Source organism: Triturus cristatus, chromosome 12 (genome assembly GCF_964204655.1).
Source record: "Triturus cristatus chromosome 12, aTriCri1.1, whole genome shotgun sequence".
Taxonomy (NCBI): Eukaryota; Metazoa; Chordata; class Amphibia; order Caudata; family Salamandridae; genus Triturus; species Triturus cristatus.
In genome coordinates, this window is record NC_140595.1 from 660,133,718 (window position 1) to 660,160,699 (window position 26,982).

The 26,982-nt window shown below is 41.1% G+C and overlaps 27 non-coding genes across 27 annotated transcripts; 18 read left to right on the top strand and 9 right to left on the bottom strand.

Annotated features, from left to right (window-relative positions):
• Positions 1–617: 617 nt before the first annotated feature.
• On the top strand, positions 618–699 carry TRNAS-GCU (transfer RNA serine (anticodon GCU)). Its single transcript has one exon. It is a non-coding gene; the product is annotated as a tRNA-Ser (tRNA).
• A 580-nt stretch (positions 700–1,279) lies between these two features.
• Positions 1,280–1,351, top strand: TRNAT-UGU (transfer RNA threonine (anticodon UGU)). The gene has a single exon. It is a non-coding gene; the product is annotated as a tRNA-Thr (tRNA).
• A 1,160-nt stretch (positions 1,352–2,511) lies between these two features.
• On the bottom strand, positions 2,512–2,606 carry TRNAI-UAU (transfer RNA isoleucine (anticodon UAU)). The gene is made up of 2 exons: positions 2,569–2,606; positions 2,512–2,547 (listed from the first exon to the last, which is right to left on the bottom strand). It is a non-coding gene; the product is annotated as a tRNA-Ile (tRNA).
• A 411-nt stretch (positions 2,607–3,017) lies between these two features.
• On the top strand, positions 3,018–3,099 carry TRNAS-GCU (transfer RNA serine (anticodon GCU)). Its single transcript has one exon. It is a non-coding gene; the product is annotated as a tRNA-Ser (tRNA).
• Positions 3,100–3,688: 589 nt separating this feature from the next.
• Positions 3,689–3,760, top strand: TRNAI-UAU (transfer RNA isoleucine (anticodon UAU)). Its single transcript has one exon. It is a non-coding gene; the product is annotated as a tRNA-Ile (tRNA).
• Positions 3,761–4,919: 1,159 nt separating this feature from the next.
• Positions 4,920–5,014, bottom strand: TRNAI-UAU (transfer RNA isoleucine (anticodon UAU)). The gene is made up of 2 exons: positions 4,977–5,014; positions 4,920–4,955 (listed from the first exon to the last, which is right to left on the bottom strand). It is a non-coding gene; the product is annotated as a tRNA-Ile (tRNA).
• Positions 5,015–7,850: 2,836 nt separating this feature from the next.
• TRNAS-GCU (transfer RNA serine (anticodon GCU)) lies at positions 7,851–7,932 on the top strand. The gene has a single exon. It is a non-coding gene; the product is annotated as a tRNA-Ser (tRNA).
• A 580-nt stretch (positions 7,933–8,512) lies between these two features.
• On the top strand, positions 8,513–8,584 carry TRNAT-UGU (transfer RNA threonine (anticodon UGU)). Its single transcript has one exon. It is a non-coding gene; the product is annotated as a tRNA-Thr (tRNA).
• A 1,174-nt stretch (positions 8,585–9,758) lies between these two features.
• Positions 9,759–9,853, bottom strand: TRNAI-UAU (transfer RNA isoleucine (anticodon UAU)). Its single transcript has 2 exons — positions 9,816–9,853; positions 9,759–9,794 (listed from the first exon to the last, which is right to left on the bottom strand). It is a non-coding gene; the product is annotated as a tRNA-Ile (tRNA).
• Positions 9,854–10,264: 411 nt separating this feature from the next.
• On the top strand, positions 10,265–10,346 carry TRNAS-GCU (transfer RNA serine (anticodon GCU)). Its single transcript has one exon. It is a non-coding gene; the product is annotated as a tRNA-Ser (tRNA).
• Positions 10,347–10,935: 589 nt separating this feature from the next.
• TRNAT-UGU (transfer RNA threonine (anticodon UGU)) lies at positions 10,936–11,007 on the top strand. Its single transcript has one exon. It is a non-coding gene; the product is annotated as a tRNA-Thr (tRNA).
• A 1,160-nt stretch (positions 11,008–12,167) lies between these two features.
• TRNAI-UAU (transfer RNA isoleucine (anticodon UAU)) lies at positions 12,168–12,262 on the bottom strand. The gene is made up of 2 exons: positions 12,225–12,262; positions 12,168–12,203 (listed from the first exon to the last, which is right to left on the bottom strand). It is a non-coding gene; the product is annotated as a tRNA-Ile (tRNA).
• Positions 12,263–12,674: 412 nt separating this feature from the next.
• Positions 12,675–12,756, top strand: TRNAS-GCU (transfer RNA serine (anticodon GCU)). Its single transcript has one exon. It is a non-coding gene; the product is annotated as a tRNA-Ser (tRNA).
• A 2,342-nt stretch (positions 12,757–15,098) lies between these two features.
• Positions 15,099–15,180, top strand: TRNAS-GCU (transfer RNA serine (anticodon GCU)). The gene has a single exon. It is a non-coding gene; the product is annotated as a tRNA-Ser (tRNA).
• Positions 15,181–15,769: 589 nt separating this feature from the next.
• Positions 15,770–15,841, top strand: TRNAT-UGU (transfer RNA threonine (anticodon UGU)). The gene has a single exon. It is a non-coding gene; the product is annotated as a tRNA-Thr (tRNA).
• Positions 15,842–17,014: 1,173 nt separating this feature from the next.
• On the bottom strand, positions 17,015–17,109 carry TRNAI-UAU (transfer RNA isoleucine (anticodon UAU)). The gene is made up of 2 exons: positions 17,072–17,109; positions 17,015–17,050 (listed from the first exon to the last, which is right to left on the bottom strand). It is a non-coding gene; the product is annotated as a tRNA-Ile (tRNA).
• Positions 17,110–17,521: 412 nt separating this feature from the next.
• Positions 17,522–17,603, top strand: TRNAS-GCU (transfer RNA serine (anticodon GCU)). Its single transcript has one exon. It is a non-coding gene; the product is annotated as a tRNA-Ser (tRNA).
• Positions 17,604–18,192: 589 nt separating this feature from the next.
• On the top strand, positions 18,193–18,264 carry TRNAT-UGU (transfer RNA threonine (anticodon UGU)). Its single transcript has one exon. It is a non-coding gene; the product is annotated as a tRNA-Thr (tRNA).
• A 1,160-nt stretch (positions 18,265–19,424) lies between these two features.
• On the bottom strand, positions 19,425–19,519 carry TRNAI-UAU (transfer RNA isoleucine (anticodon UAU)). Its single transcript has 2 exons — positions 19,482–19,519; positions 19,425–19,460 (listed from the first exon to the last, which is right to left on the bottom strand). It is a non-coding gene; the product is annotated as a tRNA-Ile (tRNA).
• Positions 19,520–19,931: 412 nt separating this feature from the next.
• On the top strand, positions 19,932–20,013 carry TRNAS-GCU (transfer RNA serine (anticodon GCU)). Its single transcript has one exon. It is a non-coding gene; the product is annotated as a tRNA-Ser (tRNA).
• A 589-nt stretch (positions 20,014–20,602) lies between these two features.
• Positions 20,603–20,674, top strand: TRNAT-UGU (transfer RNA threonine (anticodon UGU)). The gene has a single exon. It is a non-coding gene; the product is annotated as a tRNA-Thr (tRNA).
• Positions 20,675–21,848: 1,174 nt separating this feature from the next.
• TRNAI-UAU (transfer RNA isoleucine (anticodon UAU)) lies at positions 21,849–21,943 on the bottom strand. Its single transcript has 2 exons — positions 21,906–21,943; positions 21,849–21,884 (listed from the first exon to the last, which is right to left on the bottom strand). It is a non-coding gene; the product is annotated as a tRNA-Ile (tRNA).
• A 411-nt stretch (positions 21,944–22,354) lies between these two features.
• Positions 22,355–22,436, top strand: TRNAS-GCU (transfer RNA serine (anticodon GCU)). Its single transcript has one exon. It is a non-coding gene; the product is annotated as a tRNA-Ser (tRNA).
• A 589-nt stretch (positions 22,437–23,025) lies between these two features.
• On the top strand, positions 23,026–23,097 carry TRNAI-UAU (transfer RNA isoleucine (anticodon UAU)). Its single transcript has one exon. It is a non-coding gene; the product is annotated as a tRNA-Ile (tRNA).
• A 1,159-nt stretch (positions 23,098–24,256) lies between these two features.
• On the bottom strand, positions 24,257–24,351 carry TRNAI-UAU (transfer RNA isoleucine (anticodon UAU)). Its single transcript has 2 exons — positions 24,314–24,351; positions 24,257–24,292 (listed from the first exon to the last, which is right to left on the bottom strand). It is a non-coding gene; the product is annotated as a tRNA-Ile (tRNA).
• A 1,083-nt stretch (positions 24,352–25,434) lies between these two features.
• Positions 25,435–25,506, top strand: TRNAT-UGU (transfer RNA threonine (anticodon UGU)). The gene has a single exon. It is a non-coding gene; the product is annotated as a tRNA-Thr (tRNA).
• Positions 25,507–26,680: 1,174 nt separating this feature from the next.
• Positions 26,681–26,775, bottom strand: TRNAI-UAU (transfer RNA isoleucine (anticodon UAU)). The gene is made up of 2 exons: positions 26,738–26,775; positions 26,681–26,716 (listed from the first exon to the last, which is right to left on the bottom strand). It is a non-coding gene; the product is annotated as a tRNA-Ile (tRNA).
• Positions 26,776–26,982: the final 207 nt, after the last annotated feature.

A 26,982-nucleotide genomic window follows, 5' to 3' on the forward strand; every position in this document is an offset into this window, starting at 1 on the left:
GAGTAGGACACGTAGATCCTATAAGAAGTAAAGACTCTCTAGCAAGGGCCGTCCATACTCTGAGTTTAAACTTTACTTTTTGTGAAATGGTTTATGAAAACCAACACGGCTGCTACAGGTGAGGCTCGAACTCACAACCTCGGCATGGCTCAGTGCAAGTACTGCTGTATAAGTACCGCGCGCTAACCTATTGCGCCACTGGAGTTCTCTCTTTTCACATCTCCCCAGGTGAGCCATCTACAGCTGACCAAGTAGATGACAGACACTGCTCCATCATTCACTGTGCAAGATCGACTCACATGCTAGCATGTTATCATGACTATTAAAAATACAGTCCAAACGGAATAGATTCTATAATTGTCCTATAACATATGCTCTGTCTATTCAAAACCCCATAGAATTATATCTTGACAGTTCTGACAAAGTCTAGGGGAATCTTATGAATATTTGTAATTAGCACATAGTAAGAATTTCCCAAAAATGAAATGTAGGTCCCTGATTGGGGGAAGACGTGGAATGTGAGATCTTGCCTCAGCTGTTTTTTTCTTTTTTAGGTACAGTATATTGACACTTCAGTACCTTTTGTGAAGCAAGGTTTCAGATGGGGCTGTAGGGCAGACGAGGTGGCCGAGTGGTTAAGGCGATGGACTGCTAATCCATTGTGCTCTGCACGCGTGGGTTCGAATCCCACCTTCGTCGGAAAGCAATCAGAGTCTCTTTTGATGGCCAGCATTTCTTGTAGTATAATTACACTCTCTTTCAAGACAGAGCCAGGATCCGCTAGATGGGATCATCTGACTGTTCCATTTTGTCAAATAAAGTGAAGTATTTTGTGCGTAATAGAAATTAGATCTTTCATGGAGTTTCCAGAGGATTGCCTTTCACTCACTCCTGGCTTATTAACCAGTTTGGATAAATAGATTGATAAGAAAGCAGCTCTTACTCCTAAAGTTTAGGCCGTCTCAAATGAATGACTGTTAACATATGTCTGCCCCACAGAGACAGATCACTTCTAATAAGTGGGTTCTCTATATGTCACTGATTGCAGACATACTAACTAGAGCTATCGGTATGGTCTTGAATGCGAAAACTCTTATTTTCTCATATGAAAATGTAGTTTTTCATACTTCCAAAAAAAGTGCCTTAAGCATGGTCTTCAATGTGTGCGCGCACGTGGACATTCATATGCAACTACGTTTCCATACAGAGTCTCAAAATCATAGATATATTCATACCTCAGTAAGAATACATGTTGCAATTTACATCCTGCGTGCAGACTGGCCTTGTAGCTCAGTGGCAGAGCACTGGTCTTGTAAACCAGGGGTCATGAGTTCAAGCCTCATCAGGGCCTTTTTACATGAGTCTTTCTGTATGTTGTTTTCAAGTCATTCTTCCCTGGAGTCACACCTTGCTTTAGGATTGCTTATTGCCAAGCTTCCCTTTCCTGCTTTCATATTATCAAGAAAATATCATGAAGATCATTGAATTATAAATTATTGCCTCACCCCTTCCGATCGCCTGACGAACGCCTGACGAACGCCATTCTCACCCTGCCGGGCAAAGCCAAATAAGCCATGCATATTTACAGTTCCTTTGAAAGGCAGAGCGAGGACTAGGACCTCTGTTCCGACTGAATCTGCATCCACAGAAAGGATGTTATAAGGCCCTACAAATTTCACCAAGGAGATGTGAAAGTCTTCCCCCATAAAATACTTTTTTTCCCAGATACCCCGGCTCTTAGGCAAATGAGGTTACTCCTCAAAACCCCACCCCCACTCACCATAAATATCCTTCTCTCCTGCTGTCCATTCAAATGATACAAGGTATCTTGTACATAGAGAGAAAGGGAGAATAGGCAGACTTGCTTCAAAGATTTGGTGACTTTGGATGGGTGGGTTGAATGAAGAAGTGAACCTGGTTTCTGGGAAAGGAGTATCGAGATGAAGATGAGGAAAAGTGAACATGGACCACATTCATAGGTTAGAGAAATACATTTAATAGGTTGAATGGTTTTGAAAAGTGAACTTCGAGCAGTAATTGTTGTTTTTTAAACTGCAAAGAAATTAAAAATGAATGTGGGATTGGAGGCACACTCTGAGCAGAAAAGCACCATAAGCTGCTATGGTGCAACTCAAGATGGTGAATAGAACCTTTAATATGATGATGCTCTTCTTTTGCTAGTTTTTTCGAGTCACCTTTTATTGTAAGTAGCTGATACAGCATTTTTTGCAGCTCTTCAGTTTATGGTTATCATGTGAGAACACTGTTTTCATCATATTTATTATTCTACAAATGTATTTTTAAATGCACTGATGTGGTGTTTGCATGAAATGCAAGATGGCACATCATGGAATGTTTAAACTGAGCATCGCGGAGGATATGTGATATTTGGCACCCAGAGGAGTAGGACACGTAGATCCTATAAGAAGTAAAGACTCTATAGCAAGGGCCGTCCATACTCTGAGTTTAAACTTTACTTTTTGTGAAATGGTTTATGAAAAACAACACGGCTGCTCCAGGTGAGGCTCGAACTCACAACCTCGGCATGGCTCAGTGCAAGTACTGCTGTATAAGTACCGCGCGTTAACCGATTGCGCCACTGGAGCTCTCTCTTTTCACATCTCCCCAGGTGAGCCATCTACAGCTGACCAAGTAGATGACAGACACTGCTCCATCATTCACTGTGCAAGATCGACTCACATGCTAGCATGTTATCATGACTATTAAAAATACAGTCCAAACGGAATAGATTCTATAATTGTCCTATAACATATGCTCTGTCAATTCAAAACCCCATAGAATTATATCTTGACAGTTCTGACAAAGTCTAGGGGAATCTTATGAATATTTGTAATTAGCACATAGTAAGAATTTACCAAAAATGAAATGTAGGTCCCTGATTGGGGGAAGACGTGGAATGTGAGATCTTGCCTCAGCTGTTTTTTTCTTTTTTGGTACAGTATATTGACACTTCAGTACCTTTTGTGAAGCAAGGTTTCAGATGGGGCTGTAGGGCAGACGAGGTGGCCGAGTGGTTAAGGCGATGGACTGCTAATCCATTGTGCTCTGCACGCGTGGGTTCGAATCCCACCTTCGTCGGAAAGCCATCAGAGTCTCTTTTGATGGCCAGCATTTCTTGTAGTATAATTACACTCTCTTTCAAGACAGAGCCAGGATCCGCTAGATGGGATCATCTGACTGTTCCATTTTAACAAATATGTCAAATAAAGTGAAGTATTTTGTGCGTAATAGAAATTAGATCTTTCATGGAGTTTCCAGAGGATTGCCTTTCACTCACTCCTGGCTTATTAACCAGTTTGGATAAATAGATTGATAAGAAAGCAGCTCTTACTCCTAAAGTTTAGGCCGTCTCAAATGAATGACTGTTAACATATGTCTGCCCCACAGAGACAGATCACTTCTAATAAGTGGGTTCTCTATATGTCACTGATTGCAGACATACTAACTAGAGCTATCGGTATGGTCTTGAATGCGAAAACTCTTATTTTCTCATATGAAAATGTAGTTTTTCATACTTCCAAAAAAAGTGCCTTAAGCATGGTCTTCAATGTGTGCGCGCACGTGGACATTCATATGCAACTACGTTTCCATACAGAGTCTCAAAATCATAGATATATTCATACCTCAGTAAGAATACATGTTGCAATTTACATCCTGTGTGCAGACTGGCCTTGTAGCTCAGTGGCAGAGCACTGGTCTTATAAACCAGGGGTCATGAGTTCAAGCCTCATCAGGGCCTTTTTACATGAGTCTTTCTGTATGTTGTTTTCAAGTCATTCTTCCCTGGAGTCACACCTTGCTTTAGGATTGCTTATTGCCAAGCTTCCCTTTCCTGCTTTCATATTATCAAGAAAATATCATGAAGATCATTGAATTATAAATTATTGCCTCACCCCTTCCGATCGCCTGACGAACGCCTGACAAACGCCATTCTCACCCTGCCGGGCAAAGCCAAATAAGCCATGCATATTTACAGTTCCTTTGAAAGGCAGAGCAAGGATTAGGACCTCTGTTCCGACTGAATCTGCATCCACAGAAAGGATGTTATAAGGCCCTACAAATTTCACCAAGGAGATGTGAAAGTCTTCCCCCATAAAATACTTTTTTTCCCAGATACCCCGGCTCTTAGGCAAATGAGGTTACTCCTCAAAACCCCACCCCCACTCACCATAAATATCCTTCTCTCCTGCTGTCCATTCAAATGATACAAGGTATCTTGTACATAGAGAGAAAGGGAGAATAGGCAGACTTGCTTCAAAGATTTGGTGACTTTGGATGGGTGGGTTGAATGAAGAAGTGAACCTGGTTTCTGGGAAAGGAGTATCGAGATGAAGATGAGGAAAAGTGAACATGGACCACATTCATAGGTTAGAGAAATACATTTAATAGGTTGAATGGTTTTGAAAAGTGAACTTCGAGCAGTAATTGTTGTTTTTTAAACTGCAAAGAAATTAAAAATGAATGTGGGATTGGAGGCACACTCTGAGCAGAAAAGCACCATAAGCTGCTATGGTGCAACTCAAGATGGTGAATAGAACCTTTAATATGATGATGCTCTTCTTTTGCTAGTTTTTTCGAGTCACCTTTTATTGTAAGTAGCTGATACAGCATTTTTTGCAGCTCTTCAGTTTATGGTTATCATGTGAGAACACTGTTTTCATCATATTTATTATTCTACAAATGTATTTTTAAATGCACTGATGTGGTGTTTGCATGAAATGCAAGATGGCACATCATGGAATGTTTAAACTGAGCATCGCGGAGGATATGTGATTTTGGCACCCAGAGGAGTAGGACACGTAGATCCTATAAGAAGTAAAGACTCTCTAGCAAGGGCCGTCCATACTCTGAGTTTAAACTTTACTTTTTGTGAAATGGTTTATGAAAAACAACACGGCTGCTCCAGGTGAGGCTCGAACTCACAACCTCGGCATGGCTCAGTGCAAGTACTGCTGTATAAGTACCGCGCGCTAACCGATTGCGCCACTGGAGCTCTCTCTTTTCACATCTCCCCAGGTGAGCCATCTACAGCTGCCCAAGTAGATGACAGACACTGCTCCATCATTCACTGTGCAAGATCGACTCACATGCTAGCATGTTATCATGACTATTAAAAATACAGTCCAAACGGAATAGATTCTATAATTGTCCTATAACATATGCTCTGTCAATTCAAAACCCCATAGAATTATATCTTGACAGTTCTGACAAAGTCTAGGGGAATCTTATGAATATTTGTAATTAGCACATAGTAAGAATTTCCCAAAAATGAAATGTAGGTCCCTGATTGGGGGAAGACGTGGAATGTGAGATCTTGCCTCAGCTGTTTTTTTCTTTTTTAGGTACAGTATATTGACACTTCAGTACCTTTTGTGAAGCAAGGATTCAGATGGGGCTGTAGGGCAGACGAGGTGGCCGAGTGGTTAAGGCGATGGGCTGCTAATCCATTGTGCTCTGCACGCGTGGGTTCGAATCCCACCTTCGTCGGAAAGCCATCAGAGTCTCTTTTGATGGCCAGCATTTCTTGTAGTATAATTACACTCTCTTTCAAGACAGAGCCAGGATCCGCTAGATGGGATCATCTGACTGTTCCATTTTAACAAATATGTCAAATAAAGTGAAGTATTTTGTGCGTAATAGAAATTAGATCTTTCATGGAGTTTCCAGAGGATTGCCTTTCACTCACTCCTGGCTTATTAACCAGTTTGGATAAATAGATTGATAAGAAAGCAGCTCTTACTCCTAAAGTTTAGGCCGTCTCAAATGAATGACTGTTAACATATGTCTGCCCCACAGAGACAGATCACTTCTAATAAGTGGGTTCTCTATATGTCACTGATTGCAGACATACTAACTAGAGCTATCGGTATGGTCTTGAATGCGAAAACTCTTATTTTCTCATATGAAAATGTAGTTTTTCATACTTCCAAAAAAAGTGCCTTAAGCATGGTCTTCAATGTGTGCGCGCACGTGGACATTCATATGCAACTACGTTTCCATATAGAGTCTCAAAATCATAGATATATTCATACCTCAGTAAGAATACATGTTGCAATTTACATCCTGCGTGCAGACTGTCCTTGTAGCTCAGTGGCAGAGCACTGGTCTTGTAAACCAGGGGTCATGAGTTCAAGCCTCATCAGGGCCTTTTTACATGAGTCTTTCTGTATGTTGTTTTCAAGTCATTCTTCCCTGGAGTCACACCTTTCTTTAGGATTGCTTATTGCCAAGCTTCCCTTTCCTGCTTTCATATTATCAAGAAAATATCATGAAGATCATTGAATTATAAATTATTGCCTCACCCCTTCCGATCGCCTGACGAACGCCTTACAAACGCCATTCTCACCCTGCCGGGCAAGCCCTGCCGGGCAAAGCCAAATAAGCCATGCATATTTACAGTTCCTTTGAAAGGCAGAGCGAGGACTAGGACCTCTGTTCCGACTGAATCTGCATCCACAGAAAGGATGTTATAAGGCCCTACAAATTTCACCAAGGAGATGTGAAAGTCTTCCCCCATAAAATACTTTTTTTCCCAGATACCCCGGCTCTTAGGCAAATGAGGTTACTCCTCAAAACCCCACCCCCACTCACCATAAATATCCTTCTCTCCTGCTGTCCATTCAAATGATACAAGGTATCTTGTACATAGAGAGAAAGGGAGAATAGGCAGACTTGCTTCAAAGATTTGGTGACTTTGGATGGGTGGGTTGAATGAAGAAGTGAACCTGGTTTCTGGGAAAGGAGTATCGAGATGAAGATGAGGAAAAGTGAACATGGACCACATTCATAGGTTAGAGAAATACATTTAATAGGTTGAATGGTTTTGAAAAGTGAACTTCGAGCAGTAATTGTTGTTTTTTAAACTGCAAAGAAATTAAAAATGAATGTGGGATTGGAGGCACACTCTGAGCAGAAAAGCACCATAAGCTGCTATGGTGCAACTCAAGATGGTGAATAGAACCTTTAATATGATGATGCTCTTCTTTTGCTAGTTTTTTCGAGTCACCTTTTATTGTAAGTAGCTGATACAGCATTTTTTGCAGCTCTTCAGTTTATGGTTATCATGTGAGAACACTGTTTTCATCATATTTATTATTCTACAAATGTATTTTTAAATGCACTGATGTGGTGTTTGCATGAAATGCAAGATGGCACATCATGGAATGTTTAAACTGAGCATCGCGGAGGATATGTGATATTTGGCACCCAGAGGAGTAGGACACGTAGATCCTATAAGAAGTAAAGACTCTCTAGCAAGGGCCGTCCATACTCTGAGTTTAAACTTTACTTTTTGTGAAATGGTTTATGAAAATCAACACGGCTGCTACAGGTGAGGCTCGAACTCACAACCTCGGCATGGCTCAGTGCAAGTACTGCTGTATAAGTACCGCGCGCTAACCGATTGCGCCACTGGAGTTCTCTCTTTTCACATCTCCCCAGGTGAGCCATCTACAGCTGACCAAGTAGATGACAGACACTGCTCCATCATTCACTGTGCAAGATCGACTCACATGCTAGCATGTTATCATGACTATTAAAAATACAGTCCAAACGGAATAGATTCTATAATTGTCCTATAACATATGCTCTGTCTATTCAAAACCCCATAGAATTATATCTTGACAGTTCTGACAAAGTCTAGGGGAATCTTATGAATATTTGTAATTAGCACATAGTAAGAATTTCCCAAAAATGAAATGTAGGTCCCTGATTGGGGGAAGACGTGGAATGTGAGATCTTGCCTCAGCTGTTTTTTTCTTTTTTAGGTACAGTATATTGACACTTCAGTACCTTTTGTGAAGCAAGGTTTCAGATGGGGCTGTAGGGCAGACGAGGTGGCCGAGTGGTTAAGGCGATGGACTGCTAATCCATTGTGCTCTGCACGCGTGGGTTCGAATCCCACCTTCGTCGGAAAGCAATCAGAGTCTCTTTTGATGGCCAGCATTTCTTGTAGTATAATTACACTCTCTTTCAAGACAGAGCCAGGATCCGCTAGATGGGATCATCTGACTGTTCCATTTTGTCAAATAAAGTGAAGTATTTTGTGCGTAATAGAAATTAGATCTTTCATGGAGTTTCCAGAGGATTGCCTTTCACTCACTCCTGGCTTATTAACCAGTTTGGATAAATAGATTGATAAGAAAGCAGCTCTTACTCCTAAAGTTTAGGCCGTCTCAAATGAATGACTGTTAACATATGTCTGCCCCACAGAGACAGATCACTTCTAATAAGTGGGTTCTCTATATGTCACTGATTGCAGACATACTAACTAGAGCTATCGGTATGGTCTTGAATGCGAAAACTCTTATTTTCTCATATGAAAATGTAGTTTTTCATACTTCCAAAAAAAGTGCCTTAAGCATGGTCTTCAATGTGTGCGCGCACGTGGACATTCATATGCAACTACGTTTCCATACAGAGTCTCAAAATCATAGATATATTCATACCTCAGTAAGAATACATGTTGCAATTTACATCCTGCGTGCAGACTGGCCTTGTAGCTCAGTGGCAGAGCACTGGTCTTGTAAACCAGGGGTCATGAGTTCAAGCCTCATCAGGGCCTTTTTACATGAGTCTTTCTGTATGTTGTTTTCAAGTCATTCTTCCCTGGAGTCACACCTTGCTTTAGGATTGCTTATTGCCAAGCTTCCCTTTCCTGCTTTCATATTATCAAGAAAATATCATGAAGATCATTGAATTATAAATTATTGCCTCACCCCTTCCGATCGCCTGACGAACGCCTGACGAACGCCATTCTCACCCTGCCGGGCAAGCCCTGCCGGGCAAAGCCAAATAAGCCATGCATATTTACAGTTCCTTTGAAAGGCAGAGCGAGGACTAGGACCTCTGTTCCGACTGAATCTGCATCCACAGAAAGGATGTTATAAGGCCCTACAAATTTCACCAAGGAGATGTGAAAGTCTTCCCCCATAAAATACTTTTTTTCCCAGATACCCCGGCTCTTAGGCAAATGAGGTTACTCCTCAAAACCCCACCCCCACTCACCATAAATATCCTTCTCTCCTGCTGTCCATTCGAATGATACAAGGTATCTTGTACATAGAGAGAAAGGGAGAATAGGCAGACTTGCTTCAAAGATTTGGTGACTTTGGATGGGTGGGTTGAATGAAGAAGTGAACCTGGTTTCTGGGAAAGGAGTATCGAGATGAAGATGAGGAAAAGTGAACATGGACCACATTCATAGGTTAGAGAAATACATTTAATAGGTTGAATGGTTTTGAAAAGTGAACTTCGAGCAGTAATTGTTGTTTTTTAAACTGCAAAGAAATTAAAAATGAATGTGGGATTGGAGGCACACTCTGAGCAGAAAAGCACCATAAGCTGCTATGGTGCAACTCAAGATGGTGAATAGAACCTTTAATATGATGATGCTCTTCTTTTGCTAGTTTTTTCGAGTCACCTTTTATTGTAAGTAGCTGATACAGCATTTTTTGCAGCTCTTCAGTTTATGGTTATCATGTGAGAACACTGTTTTCATCATATTTATTATTCTACAAATGTATTTTTAAATGCACTGATGTGGTGTTTGCATGAAATGCAAGATGGCACATCATGGAATGTTTAAACTGAGCATCGCGGAGGATATGTGATATTTGGCACCCAGAGGAGTAGGACACGTAGATCCTATAAGAAGTAAAGACTCTATAGCAAGGGCCGTCCATACTCTGAGTTTAAACTTTACTTTTTGTGAAATGGTTTATGAAAAACAACACGGCTGCTCCAGGTGAGGCTCGAACTCACAACCTCGGCATGGCTCAGTGCAAGTACTGCTGTATAAGTACCGCGCGTTAACCGATTGCGCCACTGGAGCTCTCTCTTTTAACATCTCCCCAGGTGAGCCATCTACAGCTGACCAAGTAGATGACAGACACTGCTCCATCATTCACTGTGCAAGATCGACTCACATGCTAGCATGTTATCATGACTATTAAAAATACAGTCCAAACGGAATAGATTCTATAATTGTCCTATAACATATGCTCTGTCAATTCAAAACCCCATAGAATTATATCTTGACAGTTCTGACAAAGTCTAGGGGAATCTTATGAATATTTGTAATTAGCACATAGTAAGAATTTACCAAAAATGAAATGTAGGTCCCTGATTGGGGGAAGACGTGGAATGTGAGATCTTGCCTCAGCTGTTTTTTTCTTTTTTGGTACAGTATATTGACACTTCAGTACCTTTTGTGAAGCAAGGTTTCAGATGGGGCTGTAGGGCAGACGAGGTGGCCGAGTGGTTAAGGCGATGGACTGCTAATCCATTGTGCTCTGCACGCGTGGGTTCGAATCCCACCTTCGTCGGAAAGCCATCAGAGTCTCTTTTGATGGCCAGCATTTCTTGTAGTATAATTACACTCTCTTTCAAGACAGAGCCAGGATCCGCTAGATGGGATCATCTGACTGTTCCATTTTAACAAATATGTCAAATAAAGTGAAGTATTTTGTGCGTAATAGAAATTAGATCTTTCATGGAGTTTCCAGAGTATTGCCTTTCACTCACTCCTGGCTTATTAACCAGTTTGGATAAATAGATTGATAAGAAAGCAGCTCTTACTCCTAAAGTTTAGGCATTCTCAAATGAATGACTGTTAACATATGTCTGCCCCACAGAGACAGATCACTTCTAATAAGTGGGTTCTCTATATGTCACTGATTGCAGACATACTAACTAGAGCTATCGGTATGGTCTTGAATGCGAAAACTCTTATTTTCTCATATGAAAATGTAGTTTTTCATACTTCCAAAAAAAGTGCCTTAAGCATGGTCTTCAATGTGTGCGCGCACGTGGACATTCATATGCAACTACGTTTCCATACAGAGTCTCAAAATCATAGATATATTCATACCTCAGTAAGAATACATGTTGCAATTTACATCCTGCGTGCAGACTGGCCTTGTAGCTCAGTGGCAGAGCACTGGTCTTGTAAACCAGGGGTCATGAGTTCAAGCCTCATCAGGGCCTTTTTACATGAGTCTTTCTGTATGTTGTTTTCAAGTCATTCTTCCCTGGAGTCACACCTTGCTTTAGGATTGCTTATTGCCAAGCTTCCCTTTCCTGCTTTCATATTATCAAGAAAATATCATGAAGATCATTGAATTATAAATTATTGCCTCACCCCTTCCGATCGCCTGACGAACGCCTGACAAACGCCATTCTCACCCTGCCGGGCAAAGCCAAATAAGCCATGCATATTTACAGTTCCTTTGAAAGGCAGAGCGAGGACTAGGACCTCTGTTCCGACTGAATCTGCATCCACAGAAAGGATGTTATAAGGCCCTACAAATTTCACCAAGGAGATGTGAAAGTCTTCCCCCATAAAATACTTTTTTTCCCAGATACCCCGGCTCTTAGGCAAATGAGGTTACTCCTCAAAACCCCACCCCCACTCACCATAAATATCCTTCTCTCCTGCTGTCCATTCAAATGATACAAGGTATCTTGTACATAGAGAGAAAGGGAGAATAGGCAGACTTGCTTCAAAGATTTGGTGACTTTGGATGGGTGGGTTGAATGAAGAAGTGAACCTGGTTTCTGGGAAAGGAGTATCGAGATGAAGATGAGGAAAAGTGAACATGGACCACATTCATAGGTTAGAGAAATACATTTAATAGGTTGAATGGTTTTGAAAAGTGAACTTCGAGCAGTAATTGTTGTTTTTTAAACTGCAAAGAAATTAAAAATGAATGTGGGATTGGAGGCACACTCTGAGCAGAAAAGCACCATAAGCTGCTATGGTGCAACTCAAGATGGTGAATAGAACCTTTAATATGATGATGCTCTTCTTTTGCTAGTTTTTTCGAGTCACCTTTTATTGTAAGTAGCTGATACAGCATTTTTTGCAGCTCTTCAGTTTATGGTTATCATGTGAGAACACTGTTTTCATCATATTTATTATTCTACAAATGTATTTTTAAATGCACTGATGTGGTGTTTGCATGAAATGCAAGATGGCACATCATGGAATGTTTAAACTGAGCATCGCGGAGGATATGTGATATTTGGCACCCAGAGGAGTAGGACACGTAGATCCTATAAGAAGTAAAGACTCTCTAGCAAGGGCCGTCCATACTCTGAGTTTAAACTTTACTTTTTGTGAAATGGTTTATGGAAAACAACACGGCTGCTCCAGGTGAGGCTCGAACTCACAACCTCGGCATGGCTCAGTGCAAGTACTGCTGTATAAGTACCGCGCGCTAACCGATTGCGCCACTGGAGCTCTCTCTTTTCACATCTCCCCAGGTGAGCCATTTACAGCTGACCAAGTAGATGACAGACACTGCTCCATCATTCACTGTGCAAGATCGACTCACATGCTAGCATGTTATCATGACTATTAAAAATACAGTCCAAACGGAATAGATTCTATAATTGTCCTATAACATATGCTCTGTCTATTCAAAACCCCATAGAATTATATCTTGACAGTTCTGACAAAGTCTCGGGGAATCTTATGAATATTTGTAATTAGCACATAGTAAGAATTTCCCAAAAATGAAATGTAGGTCCCTGATTGGGGGAAGACGTGGAATGTGAGATCTTGCCTCAGCTGTTTTTTTCTTTTTTAGGTACAGTATATTGACACTTCAGTACCTTTTGTGAAGCAAGGTTTCAGATGGGGCTGTAGGGCAGACGAGGTGGCCGAGTGGTTAAGGCGATGGACTGCTGATCCATTGTGCTCTGCACGCGTGGGTTCGAATCCCACCTTCGTCGGAAAGCCATCAGAGTCTCTTTTGATGGCCAGCATTTCTTGTAGTATAATTACACTCTCTTTCAAGACAGAGCCAGGATCCGCTAGATGGGATCATCTGACTGTTCCATTTTAACAAATATGTCAAATAAAGTGAAGTATTTTGTGCGTAATAGAAATTAGATCTTTCATGGAGTTTCCAGAGGATTGCCTTTCACTCACTCCTGGCTTATTAACCAGTTTGGATAAATAGATTGATAAGAAAGCAGCTCTTACTCCTAAAGTTTAGGCATTCTCAAATGAATGACTGTTAACATATGTCTGCCCCACAGAGACAGATCACTTCTAATAAGTGGGTTCTCTATATGTCACTGATTGCAGACATACTAACTAGAGCTATCGGTATGGTCTTGAATGCGAAAACTCTTATTTTCTCATATGAAAATGTAGTTTTTCATACTTCCAAAAAAAGTGCCTTAAGCATGGTCTTCAATGTGTGCGCGCACGTGGACATTCATATGCAACTACGTTTCCATATAGAGTCTCAAAATCATAGATATATTCATACCTCAGTAAGAATACATGTTGCAATTTACATCCTGCGTGCAGACTGTCCTTGTAGCTCAGTGGCAGAGCACTGGTCTTGTAAACCAGGGGTCATGAGTTCAAGCCTCATCAGGGCCTTTTTACATGAGTCTTTCTGTATGTTGTTTTCAAGTCATTCTTCCCTGGAGTCACACCTTTCTTTAGGATTGCTTATTGCCAAGCTTCCCTTTCCTGCTTTCATATTATCAAGAAAATATCATGAAGATCATTGAATTATAAATTATTGCCTCACCCCTTCCGATCGCCTGACGAACGCCTGACAAACGCCATTCTCACCCTGCCGGGCAAGCCCTGCCGGGCAAAGCCAAATAAGCCATGCATATTTACAGTTCCTTTGAAAGGCAGAGCGAGGACTAGGACCTCTGTTCCGACTGAATCTGCATCCACAGAAAGGATGTTATAAGGCCCTACAAATTTCACCAAGGAGATGTGAAAGTCTTCCCCCATAAAATACTTTTTTTCCCAGATACCCCGGCTCTTAGGCAAATGAGGTTACTCCTCAAAACCCCACCCCCACTCACCATAAATATCCTTCTCTCCTGCTGTCCATTCAAATGATACAAGGTATCTTGTACATAGAGAGAAAGGGAGAATAGGCAGACTTGCTTCAAAGATTTGGTGACTTTGGATGGGTGGGTTGAATGAAGAAGTGAACCTGGTTTCTGGGAAAGGAGTATCGAGATGAAGATGAGGAAAAGTGAACATGGACCACATTCATAGGTTAGAGAAATACATTTAATAGGTTGAATGGTTTTGAAAAGTGAACTTCGAGCAGTAATTGTTGTTTTTTAAACTGCAAAGAAATTAAAAATGAATGTGGGATTGGAGGCACACTCTGAGCAGAAAAGCACCATAAGCTGCTATGGTGCAACTCAAGATGGTGAATAGAACCTTTAATATGATGATGCTCTTCTTTTGCTAGTTTTTTCGAGTCACCTTTTATTGTAAGTAGCTGATACAGCATTTTTTGCAGCTCTTCAGTTTATGGTTATCATGTGAGAACACTGTTTTCATCATATTTATTATTCTACAAATGTATTTTTAAATGCACTGATGTGGTGTTTGCATGAAATGCAAGATGGCACATCATGGAATGTTTAAACTGAGCATCGCGGAGGATATGTGATATTTGGCACCCAGAGGAGTAGGACACGTAGATCCTATAAGAAGTAAAGACTCTCTAGCAAGGGCCGTCCATACTCTGAGTTTAAACTTTACTTTTTGTGAAATGGTTTATGAAAATCAACACGGCTGCTACAGGTGAGGCTCGAACTCACAACCTCGGCATGGCTCAGTGCAAGTACTGCTGTATAAGTACCGCGCGCTAACCGATTGCGCCACTGGAGTTCTCTCTTTTCACATCTCCCCAGGTGAGCCATCTACAGCTGACCAAGTAGATGACAGACACTGCTCCATCATTCACTGTGCAAGATCGACTCACATGCTAGCATGTTATCATGACTATTAAAAATACAGTCCAAACGGAATAGATTCTATAATTGTCCTATAACATATGCTCTGTCTATTCAAAACCCCATAGAATTATATCTTGACAGTTCTGACAAAGTCTAGGGGAATCTTATGAATATTTGTAATTAGCACATAGTAAGAATTTCCCAAAAATGAAATGTAGGTCCCTGATTGGGGGAAGACGTGGAATGTGAGATCTTGCCTCAGCTGTTTTTTTCTTTTTTAGGTACAGTATATTGACACTTCAGTACCTTTTGTGAAGCAAGGTTTCAGATGGGGCTGTAGGGCAGACGAGGTGGCCGAGTGGTTAAGGCGATGGACTGCTAATCCATTGTGCTCTGCACGCGTGGGTTCGAATCCCACCTTCGTCGGAAAGCAATCAGAGTCTCTTTTGATGGCCAGCATTTCTTGTAGTATAATTACACTCTCTTTCAAGACAGAGCCAGGATCCGCTAGATGGGATCATCTGACTGTTCCATTTTAACAAATATGTCAAATAAAGTGAAGTATTTTGTGCGTAATAGAAATTAGATCTTTCATGGAGTTTCCAGAGGATTGCCTTTCACTCACTCCTGGCTTATTAACCAGTTTGGATAAATAGATTGATAAGAAAGCAGCTCTTACTCCTAAAGTTTAGGCCGTCTCAAATGAATGACTGTTAACATATGTCTGCCCCACAGAGACAGATCACTTCTAATAAGTGGGTTCTCTATATGTCACTGATTGCAGACATACTAACTAGAGCTATCGGTATGGTCTTGAATGCGAAAACTCTTATTTTCTCATATGAAAATGTAGTTTTTCATACTTCCAAAAAAAGTGCCTTAAGCATGGTCTTCAATGTGTGCGCGCACGTGGACATTCATATGCAACTACGTTTCCATACAGAGTCTCAAAATCATAGATATATTCATACCTCAGTAAGAATACATGTTGCAATTTACATCCTGCGTGCAGACTGGCCTTGTAGCTCAGTGGCAGAGCACTGGTCTTGTAAACCAGGGGTCATGAGTTCAAGCCTCATCAGGGCCTTTTTACATGAGTCTTTCTGTATGTTGTTTTCAAGTCATTCTTCCCTGGAGTCACACCTTGCTTTAGGATTGCTTATTGCCAAGCTTCCCTTTCCTGCTTTCATATTATCAAGAAAATATCATGAAGATCATTGAATTATAAATTATTGCCTCACCCCTTCCGATCGCCTGACGAACGCCTGACAAACGCCATTCTCACCCTGCCGGGCAAGCCCTGCCGGGCAAAGCCAAATAAGCCATGCATATTTACAGTTCCTTTGAAAGGCAGAGCGAGGACTAGGACCTCTGTTCCGACTGAATCTGCATCCACAGAAAGGATGTTATAAGGCCCTACAAATTTCACCAAGGAGATGTGAAAGTCTTCCCCCATAAAATACTTTTTTCCCAGATACCCCGGCTCTTAGGCAAATGAGGTTACTCCTCAAAACCCCACCCCCACTCACCATAAATATCCTTCTCTCCTGCTGTCCATTCAAATGATACAAGGTATCTTGTACATAGAGAGAAAGGGAGAATAGGCAGACTTGCTTCAAAGATTTGGTGACTTTGGATGGGTGGGTTGAATGAAGAAGTGAACCTGGTTTCTGGGAAAGGAGTATCGAGATGAAGATGAGGAAAAGTGAACATGGACCACATTCATAGGTTAGAGAAATACATTTAATAGGTTGAATGGTTTTGAAAAGTGAACTTCGAGCAGTAATTGTTGTTTTTTAAACTGCAAAGAAATTAAAAATGAATGTGGGATTGGAGGCACACTCTGAGCAGAAAAGCACCATAAGCTGCTATGGTGCAACTCAAGATGGTGAATAGAACCTTTAATATGATGATGCTCTTCTTTTGCTAGTTTTTTCGAGTCACCTTTTATTGTAAGTAGCTGATACAGCATTTTTTGCAGCTCTTCAGTTTATGGTTATCATGTGAGAACACTGTTTTCATCATATTTATTATTCTACAAATGTATTTTTAAATGCACTGATGTGGTGTTTGCATGAAATGCAAGATGGCACATCATGGAATGTTTAAACTGAGCATCGCGGAGGATATGTGATATTTGGCACCCAGAGGAGTAGGACACGTAGATCCTATAAGAAGTAAAGACTCTCTAGCAAGGGCCGTCCATACTCTGAGTTTAAACTTTACTTTTTGTGAAATGGTTTATGAAAAACAACACGGCTGCTCCAGGTGAGGCTCGAACTCACAACCTCGGCATGGCTCAGTGCAAGTACTGCTGTATAAGTACCGCGCGCTAACCGATTGCACCACTGGAGCTCTCTCTTTTCACATCTCCCCAGGTGAGCCATCTACAGCTGACCAAGTAGATGACAGACACTGCTCCATCATTCACTGTGCAAGATCGACTCACATGCTAGCATGTTATCATGACTATTAAAAATACAGTCCAAACGGAATAGATTCTATAATTGTCCTATAACATATGCTCTGTCTATTCAAAACCCCATAGAATTATATCTTGACAGTTCTGACAAAGTCTCGGGGAATCTTATGAATATTTGTAATTAGCACATAGTAAGAATTTCCCAAAAATGAAATGTAGGTCCCTGATTGGGGGAAGACGTGGAATGTGAGATCTTGCCTCAGCTGTTTTTTTCTTTTTTAGGTACAGTATATTGACACTTCAGTACCTTTTGTGAAGCAAGGTTTCAGATGGGGCTGTAGGGCAGACGAGGTGGCCGAGTGGTTAAGGCGATGGACTGCTAATCCATTGTGCTCTGCACGCGTGGGTTCGAATCCCACCTTCGTCGGAAAGCCATCAGAGTCTCTTTTGATGGCCAGCATTTCTTGTAGTATAATTACACTCTCTTTCAAGACAGAGCCAGGATCCGCTAGATGGGATCATCTGACTGTTCCATTTTAACAAATATGTCAAATAAAGTGAAGTATTTTGTGCGTAATAGAAATTAGATCTTTCATGGAGTTTCCAGAGTATTGCCTTTCACTCACTCCTGGCTTATTAACCAGTTTGGATAAATAGATTGATAAGAAAGCAGCTCTTACTCCTAAAGTTTAGGCATTCTCAAATGAATGACTGTTAACATATGTCTGCCCCACAGAGACAGATCACTTCTAATAAGTGGGTTCTCTATATGTCACTGATTGCAGACATACTAACTAGAGCTATCGGTATGGTCTTGAATGCGAAAACTCTTATTTTCTCATATGAAAATGTAGTTTTTCATACTTCCAAAAAAAGTGCCTTAAGCATGGTCTTCAATGTGTGCGCGCACGTGGACATTCATATGCAACTACGTTTCCATACAGAGTCTCAAAATCATAGATATATTCATACCTCAGTAAGAATACATGTTGCAATTTACATCCTGCGTGCAGACTGGCCTTGTAGCTCAGTGGCAGAGCACTGGTCTTGTAAACCAGGGGTCATGAGTTCAAGCCTCATCAGGGCCTTTTTACATGAGTCTTTCTGTATGTTGTTTTCAAGTCATTCTTCCCTGGAGTCACACCTTGCTTTAGGATTGCTTATTGCCAAGCTTCCCTTTCCTGCTTTCATATTATCAAGAAAATATCATGAAGATCATTGAATTATAAATTATTGCCTCACCCCTTCCGATCGCCTGACGAACGCCTGACAAACGCCATTCTCACCCTGCCGGGCAAAGCCAAATAAGCCATGCATATTTACAGTTCCTTTGAAAGGCAGAGCGAGGACTAGGACCTCTGTTCCGACTGAATCTGCATCCACAGAAAGGATGTTATAAGGCCCTACAAATTTCACCAAGGAGATGTGAAAGTCTTCCCCCATAAAATACTTTTTTTCCCAGATACCCCGGCTCTTAGGCAAATGAGGTTACTCCTCAAAACCCCACCCCCACTCACCATAAATATCCTTCTCTCCTGCTGTCCATTCAAATGATACAAGGTATCTTGTACATAGAGAGAAAGGGAGAATAGGCAGACTTGCTTCAAAGATTTGGTGACTTTGGATGGGTGGGTTGAATGAAGAAGTGAACCTGGTTTCTGGGAAAGGAGTATCGAGATGAAGATGAGGAAAAGTGAACATGGACCACATTCATAGGTTAGAGAAATACATTTAATAGGTTGAATGGTTTTGAAAAGTGAACTTCGAGCAGTAATTGTTGTTTTTTAAACTGCAAAGAAATTAAAAATGAATGTGGGATTGGAGGCACACTCTGAGCAGAAAAGCACCATAAGCTGCTATGGTGCAACTCAAGATGGTGAATAGAACCTTTAATATGATGATGCTCTTCTTTTGCTAGTTTTTTCGAGTCACCTTTTATTGTAAGTAGCTGATACAGCATTTTTTGCAGCTCTTCAGTTTATGGTTATCATGTGAGAACACTGTTTTCATCATATTTATTATTCTACAAATGTATTTTTAAATGCACTGATGTGGTGTTTGCATGAAATGCAAGATGGCACATCATGGAATGTTTAAACTGAGCATCGCGGAGGATATGTGATATTTGGCACCCAGAGGAGTAGGACACGTAGATCCTATAAGAAGTAAAGACTCTCTAGCAAGGGCCGTCCATACTCTGAGTTTAAACTTTACTTTTTGTGAAATGGTTTATGAAAAACAACACGGCTGCTCCAGGTGAGGCTCGAACTCACAACCTCGGCATGGCTCAGTGCAAGTACTGCTGTATAAGTACCGCGCGCTAACCGATTGCGCCACTGGAGCTCTCTCTTTTCACATCTCCCCAGGTGAGCCATCTACAGCTGACCAAGTAGATGACAGACACTGCTCCATCATTCACTGTGCAAGATCGACTCACATGCTAGCATGTTATCATGACTATTAAAAATACAGTCCAAACGGAATAGATTCTATAATTGTCCTATAACATATGCTCTGTCTATTCAAAACCCCATAGAATTATATCTTGACAGTTCTGACAAAGTCTCGGGGAATCTTATGAATATTTGTAATTAGCACATAGTAAGAATTTCCCAAAAATGAAATGTAGGTCCCTGATTGGGGGAAGACGTGGAATGTGAGATCTTGCCTCAGCTGTTTTTTTCTTTTTTAGGTACAGTATATTGACACTTCAGTACCTTTTGTGAAGCAAGGTTTCAGATGGGGCTGTAGGGCAGACGAGGTGGCCGAGTGGTTAAGGCGATGGACTGCTGATCCATTGTGCTCTGCACGCGTGGGTTCGAATCCCACCTTCGTCGGAAAGCCATCAGAGTCTCTTTTGATGGCCAGCATTTCTTGTAGTATAATTACACTCTCTTTCAAGACAGAGCCAGGATCCGCTAGATGGGATCATCTGACTGTTCCATTTTAACAAATATGTCAAATAAAGTGAAGTATTTTGTGCGTAATAGAAATTAGATCTTTCATGGAGTTTCCAGAGGATTGCCTTTCACTCACTCCTGGCTTATTAACCAGTTTGGATAAATAGATTGATAAGAAAGCAGCTCTTACTCCTAAAGTTTAGGCATTCTCAAATGAATGACTGTTAACATATGTCTGCCCCACAGAGACAGATCACTTCTAATAAGTGGGTTCTCTATATGTCACTGATTGCAGACATACTAACTAGAGCTATCGGTATGGTCTTGAATGCGAAAACTCTTATTTTCTCATATGAAAATGTAGTTTTTCATACTTCCAAAAAAAGTGCCTTAAGCATGGTCTTCAATGTGTGCGCGCACGTGGACATTCATATGCAACTACGTTTCCATACAGAGTCTCAAAATCATAGATATATTCATACCTCAGTAAGAATACATGTTGCAATTTACATCCTGCGTGCAGACTGGCCTTGTAGCTCAGTGGCAGAGCACTGGTCTTGTAAACCAGGGGTCATGAGTTCAAGCCTCATCAGGGCCTTTTTACATGAGTCTTTCTGTATGTTGTTTTCAAGTCATTCTTCCCTGGAGTCACACCTTGCTTTAGGATTGCTTATTGCCAAGCTTCCCTTTCCTGCTTTCATATTATCAAGAAAATATCATGAAGATCATTGAATTATAAATTATTGCCTCACCCCTTCCGATCGCCTGACGAACGCCTGACGAACGCCATTCTCACCCTGCCGGGCAAGCCCTGCCGGGCAAAGCCAAATAAGCCATGCATATTTACAGTTCCTTTGAAAGGCAGAGCGAGGACTAGGACCTCTGTTCCGACTGAATCTGCATCCACAGAAAGGATGTTATAAGGCCCTACAAATTTCACCAAGGAGATGTGAAAGTCTTCCCCCATAAAATACTTTTTTTCCCAGATACCCCGGCTCTTAGGCAAATGAGGTTACTCCTCAAAACCCCACCCCCACTCACCATAAATATCCTTCTCTCCTGCTGTCCATTCAAATGATACAAGGTATCTTGTACATAGAGAGAAAGGGAGAATAGGCAGACTTGCTTCAAAGATTTGGTGACTTTGGATGGGTGGGTTGAATGAAGAAGTGAACCTGGTTTCTGGGAAAGGAGTATCGAGATGAAGATGAGGAAAAGTGAACATGGACCACATTCATAGGTTAGAGAAATACATTTAATAGGTTGAATGGTTTTGAAAAGTGAACTTCGAGCAGTAATTGTTGTTTTTTAAACTGCAAAGAAATTAAAAATGAATGTGGGATTGGAGGCACACTCTGAGCAGAAAAGCACCATAAGCTGCTATGGTGCAACTCAAGATGGTGAATAGAACCTTTAATATGATGATGCTCTTCTTTTGCTAGTTTTTTCGAGTCACCTTTTATTGTAAGTAGCTGATACAGCATTTTTTGCAGCTCTTCAGTTTATGGTTATCATGTGAGAACACTGTTTTCATCATATTTATTATTCTACAAATGTATTTTTAAATGCACTGATGTGGTGTTTGCATGAAATGCAAGATGGCACATCATGGAATGTTTAAACTGAGCATCGCGGAGGATATGTGATATTTGGCACCCAGAGGAGTAGGACACGTAGATCCTATAAGAAGTAAAGACTCTATAGCAAGGGCCGTCCATACTCTGAGTTTAAACTTTACTTTTTGTGAAATGGTTTATGAAAAACAACACGGCTGCTCCAGGTGAGGCTCGAACTCACAACCTCGGCATGGCTCAGTGCAAGTACTGCTGTATAAGTACCGCGCGTTAACCAATTGCGCCACTGGAGCTCTCTCTTTTCACATCTCCCCAGGTGAGCCATCTACAGCTGACCAAGTAGATGACAGACACTGCTCCATCATTCACTGTGCAAGATCGACTCACATGCTAGCATGTTATCATGACTATTAAAAATACAGTCCAAACGGAATAGATTCTATAATTGTCCTATAACATATGCTCTGTCAATTCAAAACCCCATAGAATTATATCTTGACAGTTCTGACAAAGTCTAGGGGAATCTTATGAATATTTGTAATTAGCACATAGTAAGAATTTACCAAAAATGAAATGTAGGTCCCTGATTGGGGGAAGACGTGGAATGTGAGATCTTGCCTCAGCTGTTTTTTTCTTTTTTGGTACAGTATATTGACACTTCAGTACCTTTTGTGAAGCAAGGTTTCAGATGGGGCTGTAGGGCAGACGAGGTGGCCGAGTGGTTAAGGCGATGGACTGCTAATCCATTGTGCTCTGCACGCGTGGGTTCGAATCCCACCTTCGTCGGAAAGCCATCAGAGTCTCTTTTGATGGCCAGCATTTCTTGTAGTATAATTACACTCTCTTTCAAGACAGAGCCAGGATCCGCTAGATGGGATCATCTGACTGTTCCATTTTAACAAATATGTCAAATAAAGTGAAGTATTTTGTGCGTAATAGAAATTAGATCTTTCATGGAGTTTCCAGAGGATTGCCTTTCACTCACTCCTGGCTTATTAACCAGTTTGGATAAATAGATTGATAAGAAAGCAGCTCTTACTCCTAAAGTTTAGGCCGTCTCAAATGAATGACTGTTAACATATGTCTGCCCCACAGAGACAGATCACTTCTAATAAGTGGGTTCTCTATATGTCACTGATTGCAGACATACTAACTAGAGCTATCGGTATGGTCTTGAATGCGAAAACTCTTATTTTCTCATATGAAAATGAAGTTTTTCATACTTCCAAAAAAAGTGCCTTAAGCATGGTCTTCAATGTGTGCGCGCACGTGGACATTCATATGCAACTACGTTTCCATACAGAGTCTCAAAATCATAGATATATTCATACCTCAGTAAGAATACATGTTGCAATTTACATCCTGCGTGCAGACTGGCCTTGTAGCTCAGTGGCAGAGCACTGGTCTTATAAACCAGGGGTCATGAGTTCAAGCCTCATCAGGGCCTTTTTACATGAGTCTTTCTGTATGTTGTTTTCAAGTCATTCTTCCCTGGAGTCACACCTTGCTTTAGGATTGCTTATTGCCAAGCTTCCCTTTCCTGCTTTCATATTATCAAGAAAATATCATGAAGATCATTGAATTATAAATTATTGCCTCACCCCTTCCGATCGCCTGACGAACGCCTGACAAACGCCATTCTCACCCTGCCGGGCAAAGCCAATTAAGCCATGCATATTTACAGTTCCTTTGAAAGGCAGAGCAAGGATTAGGACCTCTGTTCCGACTGAATCTGCATCCACAGAAAGGATGTTATAAGGCCCTACAAATTTCACCAAGGAGATGTGAAAGTCTTCCCCCATAAAATACTTTTTTTCCCAGATACCCCGGCTCTTAGGCAAATGAGGTTACTCCTCAAAACCCCACCCCCACTCACCATAAAGATCCTTCTCTCCTGCTGTCCATTCAAATGATACAAGGTATCTTGTACATAGAGAGAAAGGGAGAATAGGCAGACTTGCTTCAAAGATTTGGTGACTTTGGATGGGTGGGTTGAATGAAGAAGTGAACCTGGTTTCTGGGAAAGGAGTATCGAGATGAAGATGAGGAAAAGTGAACATGGACCACATTCATAGGTTAGAGAAATACATTTAATAGGTTGAATGGTTTTGAAAAGTGAACTTCGAGCAGTAATTGTTGTTTTTTAAACTGCAAAGAAATTAAAAATGAATGTGGGATTGGAGGCACACTCTGAGCAGAAAAGCACCATAAGCTGCTATGGTGCAACTCAAGATGGTGAATAGAACCTTTAATATGATGATGCTCTTCTTTTGCTAGTTTTTTCGAGTCACCTTTTATTGTAAGTAGCTGATACAGCATTTTTTGCAGCTCTTCAGTTTATGGTTATCATGTGAGAACACTGTTTTCATCATATTTATTATTCTACAAATGTATTTTTAAATGCACTGATGTGGTGTTTGCATGAAATGCAAGATGGCACATCATGGAATGTTTAAACTGAGCATCGCGGAGGATATGTGATTTTGGCACCCAGAGGAGTAGGACACGTAGATCCTATAAGAAGTAAAGACTCTCTAGCAAGGGCCGTCCATACTCTGAGTTTAAACTTTACTTTTTGTGAAATGGTTTATGAAAAACAACACGGCTGCTCCAGGTGAGGCTCGAACTCACAACCTCGGCATGGCTCAGTGCAAGTACTGCTGTATAAGTACCGCGCGCTAACCGATTGCGCCACTGGAGCTCTCTCTTTTCACATCTCCCCAGGTGAGCCATCTACAGCTGACCAAGTAGATGACAGACACTGCTCCATCATTCACTGTGCAAGATCGACTCACATGCTAGCATGTTATCATGACTATTAAAAATACAGTCCAAACGGAATAGATTCTATAATTGTCCTATAACATATGCTCTGTCAATTCAAAACCCCATAGAATTATATCTTGACAGTTCTGACAAAGTCTAGGGGAATCTTATGAATATTTGTAATTAGCACATAGTAAGAATTTCCCAAAAATGAAATGTAGGTCCCTGATTGGGGGAAGACGTGGAATGTGAGATCTTGCCTCAGCTGTTTTTTTCTTTTTTAGGTACAGTATATTGACACTTCAGTACCTTTTGTGAAGCAAGGATTCAGATGGGGCTGTAGGGCAGACGAGGTGGCCGAGTGGTTAAGGCGATGGGCTGCTAATCCATTGTGCTCTGCACGCGTGGGTTCGAATCCCACCTTCGTCGGAAAGCCATCAGAGTCTCTTTTGATGGCCAGCATTTCTTGTAGTATAATTACACTCTCTTTCAAGACAGAGCCAGGATCCGCTAGATGGGATCATCTGACTGTTCCATTTTAACAAATATGTCAAATAAAGTGAAGTATTTTGTGCGTAATAGAAATTAGATCTTTCATGGAGTTTCCAGAGGATTGCCTTTCACTCACTCCTGGCTTATTAACCAGTTTGGATAAATAGATTGATAAGAAAGCAGCTCTTACTCCTAAAGTTTAGGCCGTCTCAAATGAATGACTGTTAACATATGTCTGCCCCACAGAGACAGATCACTTCTAATAAGTGGGTTCTCTATATGTCACTGATTGCAGACATACTAACTAGAGCTATCGGTATGGTCTTGAATGCGAAAACTCTTATTTTCTCATATGAAAATGTAGTTTTTCATACTTCCAAAAAAAGTGCCTTAAGCATGGTCTTCAATGTGTGCGCGCACGTGGACATTCATATGCAACTACGTTTCCATACAGAGTCTCAAAATCATAGATATATTCATACCTCAGTAAGAATACATGTTGCAATTTACATCCTGCGTGCAGACTGGCCTTGTAGCTCAGTGGCAGAGCACTGGTCTTGTAAACCAGGGGTCATGAGTTCAAGCCTCATCAGGGCCTTTTTACATGAGTCTTTCTGTATGTTGTTTTCAAGTCATTCTTCCCTGGAGTCACACCTTGCTTTAGGATTGCTTATTGCCAAGCTTCCCTTTCCTGCTTTCATATTATCAAGAAAATATCATGAAGATCATTGAATTATAAATTATTGCCTCACCCCTTCCGATCGCCTGACGAACGCCTGACAAACGCCATTCTCACCCTGGCGGGCAAGCCCTGCCGGGCAAAGCCAAATAAGCCATGCATATTTACAGTTCCTTTGAAAGGCAGAGCGAGGACTAGGACCTCTGTTCCGACTGAATCTGCATCCACAGAAAGGATGTTATAAGGCCCTACAAATTTCACCAAGGAGATGTGAAAGTCTTCCCCCATAAAATACTTTTTTTCCCAGATACCCCGGCTCTTAGGCAAATGAGGTTACTCCTCAAAACCCCACCCCCACTCACCATAAATATCCTTCTCTCCTGCTGTCCATTCAAATGATACAAGGTATCTTGTACATAGAGAGAAAGGGAGAATAGGCAGACTTGCTTCAAAGATTTGATGACTTTGGATGGGTGGGTTGAATGAAGAAGTGAACCTGGTTTCTGGGAAAGGAGTATCGAGATGAAGATGAGGAAAAGTGAACATGGACCACATTCATAGGTTAGAGAAATACATTTAATAGGTTGAATGGTTTTGAAAAGTGAACTTCGAGCAGTAATTGTTGTTTTTTAAACTGCAAAGAAATTAAAAATGAATGTGGGATTGGAGGCACACTCTGAGCAGAAAAGCACCATAAGCTGCTATGGTGCAACTCAAGATGGTGAATAGAACCTTTAATATGATGATGCTCTTCTTTTGCTAGTTTTTTCGAGTCACCTTTTATTGTAAGTAGCTGATACAGCATTTTTTGCAGCTCTTCAGTTTATGGTTATCATGTGAGAACACTGTTTTCATCATATTTATTATTCTACAAATGTATTTTTAAATGCACTGATGTGGTGTTTGCATGAAATGCAAGATGGCACATCATGGAATGTTTAAACTGAGCATCGCGGAGGATATGTGATATTTGGCACCCAGAGGAGTAGGACACGTAGATCCTATAAGAAGTAAAGACTCTCTAGCAAGGGCCGTCCATACTCTGAGTTTAAACTTTACTTTTTGTGAAATGGTTTATGAAAAACAACACGGCTGCTCCAGGTGAGGCTCGAACTCACAACCTCAGCATGGCTCAGTGCAAGTACTGCTGTATAAGTACCGCGCGCTAACCGATTGCGCCACTGGAGCTCTCTCTTTTCACATCTCCCCAGGTGAGCCATCTACAGCTGACCAAGTAGATGACAGACACTGCTCCATCATTCACTGTGCAAGATCGACTCACATGCTAGCATGTTATCATGACTATTAAAAATACAGTCCAAACGGAATAGATTCTATAATTGTCCTATAACATATGCTCTGTCTATTCAAAACCCCATAGAATTATATCTTGAC